General features: G+C 38.8%; 1 protein-coding gene across 1 annotated transcript in view; it reads left to right on the top strand.

Moving 5' to 3' along the window:
* LOC134632126 (matrix metalloproteinase-17-like) overlaps window positions 1-12178 on the top strand; it is an 87628-nt gene that overhangs the window by 52266 nt on the left and 23184 nt on the right. The window lies entirely within an intron of this gene.

The following is a 12178-nucleotide window of genomic DNA, read 5'->3' as shown; positions in this document are numbered from 1 at the left end:
TTCCCCTGATAACCATCATTATTAAATATAGATTCCTACACACAACCTTATTCCTTTATTTATTTATTCTGTAGGCAGAAAACAGATATTTTGTTGTCCTATATGCATTAATATATGATCATAAAACAAAATACCTATATTGAAGTTGCTGTAAATTAACCCGACATTTGAAGTCTATATTTAAACTTTGCTCTCACATCATTAAACACTACTGAGGCTGCATCTGAAAGAGTACAAACTAAAACTCTCCTTCAAACAGGCTAAACTTTATTAACATAGTAGCCGTTTTAGCAAATAAGGTGCTTAAAGTGCACACTTTTAACACTATATTACTCTATATTACTATATTATACAGTTGCTCTCCTGCCAATAAACTTGGGCTAACTTAGCAAGCTGATAACCAGCTTTGTGTGACCACTTATCCTAATTGCCAATGTTAGGGTAAGTGAAGCCAAATAGCAGAAAGACACCCTGTGTATGCTGAAATCAGATTGTAGTACAGGGCTCTGGATGTTGCCACTTGTTTACAATTGCCAAACTGATTAGCAATTTGCTGCTTATTGTAAACCTTCTAGAAATCGACATCAAACTAATTTGCTTATTATTGGCTGTTTGAACTCTGACACTTCTGCATTCACCTCAGTTCAAAGGAAAAGAAAATGGCACTATTATTTACTCGTTTACTCTTACTTATCATGTTTCATCATTATTTATTTGTTTGTTTGTCCTGTTTCAGTTCACTCCCTATTTAAGTCATTATCAAAATGGATTATTAACCTGAGTCACATTGATTATTAGCTGTTTTCCGGTGTGTTAATACTGTCACCACCACACATTTAGCCAGTGAAACATGTTCATCCAGTGTGTTTCTTGCTCTGAATTGTGTGGTTTAATAGATTTGTTTATGCAGTGTCCTCTTGAATGATCTGGCCAAATTTCTTTCATCAAACAGTTTTCAAAGTGCTTGATTACCCGCCAAGGGAGATGTGGGAGTTTGAAATGAGGACATGTTGACAGTGGCTCTGAATGGAATTCAATCAGCTTTGCCAATCAAAAATAAATGAGCTCATATTAGAGATATCCGTCATTCTTAGACAGCTCTGGAAAATCTCGCCCGGTGTTTTGTCTCAAAACCACTTACATTCACTTTTTCATTATTCACTCATATGTTCATTCATTCACCTTTCTTCTTGTTGCACTTTTGCTGAACCATATGTGTCTTTGTTGTGTTATGAATATGTGTAAACCTCAGACTCTATGCTGTGTGTGTGTGTGTGTGTGTGTGTGTGTGTGTGTGTGTGTGTGTGTGTGTGTGTGTGTGTGTGTGTGTGTGTGTGTGTGTGTGTGTGTATCCCCTCACAAATTAAATATTTGTGTGTACTATTTTTTCAAAATAGTCGCCACATGGTCAAGTTCCCTAAACATGCCAGTCACTTAGCATCATCCTCATTTTACGTCCACCGTCCTTAGCTTGAAAAAAAAAGAAAAAGAAAAAAAACAGAAAGTAGATCAGGTTGGCAAGTGGGAAACCATTAAAGGACCTCTCATCTGGATGAAATAAGCGGATGGAGCAATCAAGTCCACTGAATGCATCATCAGGCAGGGACTGTCCCAGCACGGTCACACGAATGACAGCATAAATCATTAACTCTCCTTTTCTCTGACTTGCTTTCTTTATTCGTCCTTTCATCTGGATGACTGAACTTAAAATGACCTTCCTCTCTCCTTTACTCTATGCCGGCATCTGTCCCTTCTTTATGAAAGATGAATGGACAGTAAAAACTGATGAGAAGTGGGGGGGGTAGAAAACATGTGATAAATATTTGGCACAATTACTTCACACAATCCTCCAAAATGACTTGACCGTGTAGAAATGTTCGCCAATCAGAAGTCTAGAAGCCTGGGAGGGAAAGAGTAAACAAAGATGGCGCATAGAAACAGAAATGAGTCCTACGTGTGGACAGACAGTGAGGTGGAATCATTCTTCAATATCAATATCTTTTCTAGAATTCTGAGGAAAAAAGTCAGAATTCTAAGATTAAAGTCAGAATTCTGACTTTTTTCTCAAAATTCTGACTTTTTTCTCAGAAATCATTTTTCTCAGAATTCTGACCTTTTTTTTCTTAGAATTCTGACTTTAATCTTAGAATTCTTACTTTTTCTCAGAATTCTGAGATTAAAGTCAGAATTCTCATTTTAATCTCAGAATTCTGAGAAAAAAGTCGGAATTCTGAGATTAAAATCAGAATTCTGACTTTTTCCTCTGAATTCTGAGATTAAAGTCAGAATTCTGCGAAAAAAAAATCAGAATTCTGACTTTAATCTTAGATTCTGAGATTAAAGTCAGAATTCTGATTTTTTTTTCTCGGAATTCTGACTTTAATCTCAGAATTCTGACTTTTTTCTCAGAATTCTGGAAAAGAAGAAAAAAAAGACAGTGACAGTGACCCTAATCCTCTTCCATACCAAACACATAGAAAAAGTTGCCTTTCAAAAATACCTGTGTTTGTGTGGACGTAGCCTGAATCTAACTAATGCCTATTATTGTAGGCTCTCTACTTTACAATATAAAGGGGCTTGAGGCAAATGTTAATGTGATTTGCCACTATATAAATAAAATTGAATTGAATTGAATTAATGAAATAAGGGAAGCAAACCTGAACATAACACACACAAAGTGAAAGATTATCAAAATAAAGCAGGAAGTAGCAAACACTGAGACATGGAATAAGACATGCAAACTTGACAAAAGTAAACTCAGAAGCACTGGGAAACAATATGACAAAGGATTAAACAGAACTTAAACACAAATCACCTCAAAAAACTCAAAATACTGATTCAAAGAAGGTGAGGTGAAGGCGTTTTCAAGTTTCACTACCTCTTGATGAGCAGTTGGCAAATGTTTGCAGACAAGTCAGCATCTTCCATGAAAATTATGGGCTGCTGTGGTTATTTACCAATGGCCATTTGGCAATTTGATGCACTACCCTCTTTGCCAGTCGTCAGTGCTGGGTGAAATTGGTTGCAATCTCCAGTGGTCACTCACCACAACTGGTGTCAATTGTCTTGGGATGAGGAAAATTTCCCTAAATCTAGTAATTGTCTAGGTTTAAACAAGCTTTCAACTTTTTGACCAACACTTTCGCTACCTTGGGCATCACATGCTGGTTTTTTGTCAAATCCCACCTGTGTGTCTTCGTTACACAAGTCTGTTTTTCAGTGTAGCGTTTTAGAGACCGCTAAAGTCAGGTAGCTGAAGGTGTGGCACAGGTTTCTCAACCAGATCCATCCCATCTAGAGCTTTGCGTTTTGCACCTAGTTTTGCTTTTTTCCACTTGCAGATTAATTTCTTTTAATGTGCTTGTTTACTACACTTAAACCACTACTTATTTAATGTAAGGGAAAGGTTATTGTTTGGGTTAAAACATGCTTTTTCAAAACAGAAACCCTTCAAGTTGAAAAATGACGAGCTGGGATTGACAGACCTATTTTACTAATGCCATAATCCGTTGACTCATGCACGGCTGCCGAAGGACAAGTTGTGCGTAACTGAAACACGCAAGCAGCTTTGACAAAGCAGCATTATTTGACATCGCGGGAATGAGAACAGGCTGTTTTGACATAGAAACTATTATACAATGTCTACACAGGCGACGTAGTGACAGCAATACATTTGCACTGCACCAGCTTTAGTGCTGTGTCTATGTATATACAGGATGCCTTCAGGGACAATGCTGAATGTAGATCACTTAATAAAAAGTATAAATGGGAGCAACCAGCGCATACTTTCTGGTGAAGGCACAGTGTTACATGGAAGTAGCTGTGTAAAGATTGAGAAAAAAAGAGGTTAATGAGAAAATCAAATATGACCTTATTTCACACCTGCGAACTCGCACTTACTGTGTAAAGTGGTAGTGCATGTTGAATTGTCAGCTTTGTTTTGGCTTGTAGGCTCTGCAGTTCTGTAAGTGTTTGTGATGAAATAAAGAATTATCACCAGTCTTGTCAGTCACCTTAAATGAAATGCGGTTTCCAGGTGGTAAAAAGTTTAGTTCGTCACAGATCTATCTCCCATCAAATTGTGTTATTGAAGACTCATGTTCCCTCACTTGTTCCAGCGAAATGTTAGGAATCAAATTAACTTTGATTTGTCTAATTATATCTGCTGCTTGTGGGTATTTGATGTCTGTATTTAGTCTTTTGTTTCTAATAAAATTGCAAATAGTTCCTCAGCAGGGGAAGAGTAATTGTTACTGCCATGCTGCGTATACCACCATCTGCTAAAACGTCCCTGAGGCCAATAGATAGAGTGCCAAAAGTTTTTGATGTGTGAGGATGCTATTATTCCTCCTCTAATTCCAAGTGAAGCCTTTTCCCTTCCAGGAGAAACAGAATCACACAACTTGGCAGCCTCTACCTATTCTAACTTTTTATCACCTTACCCTCAGCATTCCCAAATAGAGTATCTGCTGGATGAAAGATGAATTCATGACAAACTTTGACACGAAAACCTCTTCCAAGGCTGGAAGCAAAATAGTGTAAGCAAACAGAATTTATGAAGCACCTGCACTCACAATAGGAGCGATTTTGCCGCATAGAGATAATGATGCGATCAGTGTGCTTCTCGGGTTATGTATACATTATCTTGTGAAATGCACTGTACAGAAAATGTTAGTTATACTATATGCACATGACAAACCAGTGCTTTATGTGAAGATGCTTCACTATGCGGGTATCTCCTGTGGGCTGTTGCCTGGGAACAAGCAGTCCAAGCACCAAATAATCACTTTGTACTAATAATCAATAACACTAATAAAAAGTTCTTGACTAATTTAGATAGTATTGTTTGTAATTGTTCCATAAATAACCTCTTGCTCATTTACATTGCGTTCAGGTTTTCCATTAAACATCAAAGATACACAATGCAAACATACTCTTATGTTTGGTATATTATTAAACCAAATAAGAAACTGTACTGAAGCTCCAAATGTCATGGCAGATTTTTGAGAGTCCAAAAATTCAGTGTGTGTTTACACATCATTTATACTGAGAGTGAACTTCTAGACTGAATAATAAGTGTCAAAAATGATGACATGCCCACCTCTGAACCCATTAGGGAGCTGAAAGCAGTTGTTGATTTAAGCACAAAAATTGGCCAACGCATTTAGGATCACATTAGCAGTGTGTATCTTCCCCTGTCAGATGACTTGTTATATAATGGTGGATAAATTGTATCTAACTTCAGATACTCATTGGTCCAAAAGTGCTTTTTTTTTGAGCATTCACAATGGAAATTTAAAACTGTTTAAAAAATTGCACTGAATTACATTACAGTACATTACATTGTGTGGTCCACAAACCCACACTAACTGCGGCAGTTGTGAATTAAGAAATAAGGCCCTGGCCACACAGGCCTAGAAAGCAGTTGGCATCGCCCTGGCAAATACCAGTTGCTAGGGAATAATGACTCTTCCCAGATCACTTGCGACTGATGCTAAAGGCTAAAATTGTGATGTTTTGGAAGTCTGAGTAAAAGTTGTTTGGAGAACAAGGGTTATAACTGTGCTTCCATATGAAATTTATTAAGCTGTATTCATTGGCAAGACTTGCATAAAAGCATGAACTGAATCGTATACATCATAAATCTGAACTTAGATACTGGAGTGTTTTTTTTATTTCACCCATAATGCTGGGTTAACATATTTTCATTCTCATAACTGTTGTCCACAAGAAAGAAGAAGAACAAAAAGATTCAGCACCCTCGTGATGCATTTTGACCTCAGCCTGGAGGCTTTAGATGGTGATTTGATTGGTGTGTGAGGCTGTCTAACCCAGCTGGTGAGTCTGTGATGGGGCCAGGACCTGTGTGGATGTCCCTCCTTTGTTTTCTGCTGTCAGGGCTGCGAACCATATGTTGCAGGACAGCAGCTCAATCTGCTCCAATTAGACCTCCCACCAGGCTGTTGCAATTGCAAGGCAAGCAGACGATGCTGGTAGTGTGGCTTGAGCGTGTGTTTGAATGTGTGTGTGGAATGATGGCAGAGGCATCAGCAGCTGCGTAGATGTAGGTTTGGTTAACAGGAGGAGGAGAGGTCAGCAGTGGGACCTCACCTTTATGACTCAAATTCACTACATAACCTGCCTCCAAAAAACTATCCATTTGGTTAAAAAGCATAATGGTGTTAACAGTAAAAAAAAAAAAAAAAAATATATATATATATATATATATATATATATATATATATATATATATATATATATATATATATATATATATATATATATATATGTATATATAATATGCATTACAACATATTTTACGTGCTAATGTTGGGAATGCCGTTGATTTTTGCCTGTAATAAATAATTCAGAGAGACCGGAGGATTAATGTGTACAGAAAATGGCCTTCAGAGTGAGATATGGGTGGATTCTAGGAACCCAACTTGTTAGTTGATCAAGAATACTTTTTTCCTGATTTTTCATCTGTAAAGCAACAAACTACTTTTTTTAAGCATCTAAAGAGGAAGCTCTTCCTGAATGTCTCTAATCAGCTCCCCAAAGAAAGTCAGAGTCGATGAATTCTCTTTTCTTCTGTGGTGCTGGGTGCACAGTTCAGCTCACGTCCAGATTTTAATGTTTTGTTTAGCTGTTAAAATTGCCTTCTCTAACACACTGAAGCTGCCAGGCTGATGTTGTGAGGCTCAGGGAAAAAAGTTAATTAAACAGCTCTTAATTTCTTCACGTCACACTCTGCCAGTCTCCCCCTTGCTGCTATCTTGCATCCCGCTCTAGCATCATCAGCTTGCCTAGCTTGTCTCCAAGGCATTGCTTAGCTGATGCCGGTATCACTGCTGAACTACATATCCGTCTGCTTGTAAGACAACAGGCAAAACTATCAGAATCATAAATTGTTGCTCTTAGCAACTTTTTCAGAGGCGTGGTAATCCCTTGGGAAGATCTAAGCGTGTTAGGTCAGCACACAAGGTAAAAAATGAGTGTTGGCGCTTCAGCAGATTGTGGAGCTATGTAATCGTCTTTAGAAAAATGAACATTATCAGACAAATCCGTATCTGAGTAATTGCCTTTGCTAATTCCTTTCCCCCATCTCCCGATGCATTGTTCTCAGCGGGACCCTAAATCTGGGTCTGCTAAGGCCAATTCCTAATGTGTATGATGCTGCTGAATAGTGGAAATTAAGCACCACATTTAACAGGCCAGTTCACCCCTGCTGTGTAGATGGATGGTTCTGGCATCCATTAGGAGTCGTGAGAGGTGGAATCTCGGTGAGATCAAATAAGCGGAGGTCTGGAAGTGCTGTTTTTGCTTTGACAGGCAGCAGATTGCTTGTATTAATTATCACTCAGCCAGCAATCTGCTTCTACAAACTGATTACCCTGACTAAAACAAAAGCATCATTAGGCAGGTGAATTTTTCATGACATTCAATTTTTTTTTCTGTGTGTGTGTGTGTGTGTGTTGGGAATACATGCATACATTCTGTGTACTGTTTACGTTTCTGTATGAGAGAGGAATGGTTGGCATATTGGGCATGTTACCCTATTTTTGTTGTGTCTTTTCCAATGATCGTTACACTTTATTTTCCCTGTCCTCCTATTGTTTTGTTGGCAGCAGAGAGGAGGGGAAGTGTATACTTTACAAGCTCCAAGAGAACAGAAAACATGAAAGAATCACTGAAAATATCAAACTCTAGTCTGTCTCGGCTACATTGTGCTATTACATTCATAGAGCATTATTTGAAACTGCAATTTAAAGTTTTTTTTTCTTTAAACCCTCTCTTTACATTACAGCGTGCCTTATCTGTGCCCTGGTTTTCACACCACATTTCCAGACTGATGCTTGTTGACAATAACATGTTACTGAAGTAAAATACTGAAAAGAAAATAGAAAAAAACCCACCAAACAATGCTGCGGAACAATTCAGCGCCAGGAAATAGAAACAGGATCAAAATCCATAGACAATAAACAAACAATAAAGTTAGAACAGGTACACATAACAGTGGGATGGTGTGAAAGAGTTCAGCAATTATAAACTTTGTCCACTGGAGTATTGTATTGCACTATTTTTTTTTCCTTTAGAGTCAACAAAATATAACTAAAAATCTTGTCTAAAGCAGCCGCTTCACTTCATATATGTATTTGTATCAGAATTCAATGTGTCATAGAAAACATACCAATATGAAGAAGGAAAACACATGAGAAAGAGTTTCATTCTGTAAAAATACTGCATGTGGTCGTGTCTCTTATCTGAGTGTTCAGTTTGTCTGGTTACTAACAACTCTGTTTGAATAACTGGAGCAGTGGACGGGGCTTTCAGGGCTCACCGATCGTATTGGAGGTCATTAAGGGATTACAGTGTTCTGTGCTAAATGTGATGTCACTGTGTGAAGGAGACCTTAACAGCGGCGTATTATTTTGTATTGATTATTTAGCAGGATTGTTTATTTGTTTGTGCTAAAGAATATGTATTACTGAAGGAAACTAAACAGGATGATGGTCGCTTCATAGAAGGAATTGCTTTAATGATGGGGATAGATTTTGATTACAGTGATGGATGTCAGCTTGAGGAGCAGCAGATATTTGGAAGAACGTGAATGTTCTGACCTCTGCTAGACAGATTTTTTTTTCTTCTGGTGTGGCCCAAACAAGAGAAAGCGTAGCATTTTGCCTGGGTGGACTGAATTTTGGCTGTGAGCCAATACCATTACAGACAGTGTGGAAGTCCTGAGCATGAAGTGCATCCTGGCAAAACCTCTTTAGTGATTAAGTCAGTAACCTCAGAGAGGATTGTACTTCCTAGGAGCACAATATTAGAAATTTAATGATGGGAAATAAAACATACTGACAGAACACGAGGCAAAACATGGAAATGACGGAAGTGTTAAGGGGGGAGGGGCATATACAGATATGCTACTTTGTTAGGTACACTTTGCAGCTTGGTCCCCTTTTGCCTTCAGAATTCTTCATGGCACAGATTCAACAAGATTGAAACATTCCTCAGAGATTTTGGTGTATATTGACATGATATCATCACAAAGTTGCTGCAGATTTGTCAGCTGCACATCCATCATGCAAATCTCTCGTTCCTTCACATCTCTAAGATGCTCTATTGGATTGAGATCTGGTAGCTGTGGAGGGCATTTTGCTCCAGCAAAGTCATTTTCATTTTCAACAAAACAGCTTTGTGACATGGTGCTTTATCACCCACAAGGAAATGGATACACTGTGGTCATAAAGGGATGAACATGGTCAGCAACAGTACTCAGGCAGGCTGGAGCATTTAATAATGCTCAACTGCTTCTATTGGCCCAAAGTGTGCCACGCTTTTACTTTGTCTACACCAAATTCTGATCCTACCATCTGAATGTGACAGCAATAATTAAGACTTCAACTTTTTTTTTCCAGTTTTCAATTTTTTTAAAGCCTGTGAGAAATGTAACCTCGGTTTCCAGTTCTTTGCTAACAGGAGTGGCACCCAGTGGTCTTCCTCTGCTGTAGCCCATCTGCTGCAAGGTTCAGCATGTCGTGCATTCAGAGATGCTCTTTGTCCTTCTTTGGTTCTAATGAGTTGTTATTTGAGTTGCCTTTCAGCTCAAAACAGCCTGGCCATTGTCCTGTCACCTCTGGCATCAACGAGGCATTTTCATCTGGAGAACTGCAACGCACTGGATGTTTTCTCTTTTTTGTAAACCCTACAATGGCTCTGTGGAAAAATCCCAGTAGATCAGCACTTTCTGAACTATTCAGACCAGCCTGTCTGGCACCAATAACCATGCCACAGTCAAAGTCACTTAAATTGCCTTTCTTCCCTAAATCACCTTGTTCTCTTTGAACTTCAGCAAGTCATCTTGACTGTGTCTGCATGTCGACATGCATCGAGTTGCTGTGTGTGTGCTGATTAGATATTTGTGTTGATGTTAACAACTAGTTACAGGTAGCTAACACATGAGTTAGTTCTTTTCCAAAAAGAAGTTGTTTCACAACTTCCAGATGTAACTAATCAGTTTGAACTCTAAAGACTGACCTGACACTTAATAAAATGGTGAAGTTATGGGGAAACATTGTCAACTGTATTTAAAGATAACATTTATTGTGATACAGAAATTAATGAATCTCTAAGATTATTCTTTTCATAGTGACAGAAGAGCACTGAGATTTAAAGCACACTTGTTGGAGGCTGATTGGCTCGCTGAAGGCGGGCAAGAGGATGATTGGGCTAGAGTAATGATGTCGGTATTGACTTTGACAGTGTGGGAAAGTGGAAGTGATGTAAAGAACAGACTAGCAGTCGAACAACCAGGAAAGCAGGCAGGTGAGTGATTACACGTTTTCATTACTGAACTTATGCATAAGCTTCACCGTGTTTAAATTAGCAAAAGATGGGAAGAGGATTTTATTAAAGTAAACCCAGCTAGAATAGCACTGAGTATTTTATGCTAACCCTAAAACTGCATACTGTTTTGTGGCAAACACGTCTCCTATGTGCATTCATATAGTCCAGTTACAAATAGTTGTATTTATGCTATGAGTGACACTGATTGAGTTATTACAAGCTATTTTTGGTCATCAAAAGATTAAAATTAGCTTAATTACTAAATCTTGAGTGAGGAATTTGTGACTAGTTGCAAAGACAGCAGGAAGTACTGATTATAGATATTCATGCTATTGACATAGGCTGACTTTAGGGCATCCACTAAGGAGCTGTAATGTTTTTTTATGAGTCTTCTTGACCAAGATCAAAGCAACAGAGTCCTGTGATCCTCATCTTTGTGGACTGGAGAACTGACAGTCAGGAGAGGGTTGAAAGGTCTACCAAATGAAGCTATTAATTTCTATTCTCAGCTCCATGCCATGAAAGCATTTGGACTGATAAAAAAGCTGCTGAATGGGTCAGTGGTGAATCTGGAAGAACAAAGATTGAATCCCTAAGAATGTAACAGTCTGAAGAGCCACACTGAAGTCTACTCTCTCTCTCTCTCTCTCTCTCCATGTGTCTCAGTCTCTGCTTTTCTAAAAGAATTTGGTGCATTCACACAATCCTTGCCTCTCTGACTCTGTCCTCAGTCATTATGTCTATTATGTCTGCTTCACGTGGACCTTAAATGCGATGACATGGTACATACTGTGCTCTAAGTCCCTGTTCTCCCTTTCTCCCTCACTCTCTCTCCCTTTCTTTCCTTCCTATTGTTCACCTGCAACATGTGCTTCTGTAGATTAGAGTTGGCATTTGCCTCCTAACCACCCCAGGTGAATACTGTAAGCACGAGTGCGTGTCCCAGGCCGTGGCCGACCTATGGTTTACTGAATGCAGACTTGCGCACATAGCCACCAAGGAACTCTGAGCTAGCTTGGTTTGACACGGTACCTCTTCATATTTTTGGAAATCTAAATCTCCAAGCCCCGGGTTCTGTCTTGCTTCACAGAGTCAGACAAGGGGTTTGGGAGGATTTTTCTTTTTATGTTTTAGCTGAAGATGGAGGGAAGGTGCTTTAATAGCCTGCAGCCTCTTTAGGTGTCTTTCCGCACTAAGATTTTGATTGGCGGCTCAGGGACTCAGGCAGTATTACCATAGTTATCTCACTATACCACACACCTACAACACTCAGAGCTTCCTGAGCTGTCTGTCATGCCTCTCAATTTGCACCACAAGTTGGACAAAAAAAAAGAAAAGGGTCAATTAAGGGCGCAGACCCATAGCAGAAAGGTCACATTGGCGACCGTCGCTGTGGATCTCTCCAAAGCAATTTACCAAAAAGTCTTTCATGCCACCTTTTCTGTCACTGAATGCTAATGCTAATTGAACATGTGTGACCAATCAAAACAGACTGTTGGCCACGGAGGAAGAAGCAGATTATCCATTTACACATGATCAGTGTCTGCAGCTGAAGACCTAGAACTACTTCTTTATAGCAATCTGCAAGCTGTGACATTACACATGGCCTGCTGTGATTCTCTATGATAAATATAGAGCTGCAACTAATGTAATTTTGTATTATTTCTGTGTATTGAACCCATATTTTTTTTGATTAATTGATTATCTTGTCATAAAATCATATGCAAAGCAGCAGTAAATTCTTACACTGGATAAACATGAACCACAAATGTACTTGAAAAACAAATTGGAGTGGTCTATTATTATTTTAGTCAACTGTTACAAAAAT

Source organism: Pelmatolapia mariae, linkage group LG7 (assembly GCF_036321145.2).
Source record: "Pelmatolapia mariae isolate MD_Pm_ZW linkage group LG7, Pm_UMD_F_2, whole genome shotgun sequence".
NCBI lineage: Eukaryota > Metazoa > Chordata > Actinopteri > Cichliformes > Cichlidae > Pelmatolapia > Pelmatolapia mariae.
Note: the sequence above shows the minus strand (reverse complement) of the source record. Positions and strands in the feature narration are given on the sequence as shown.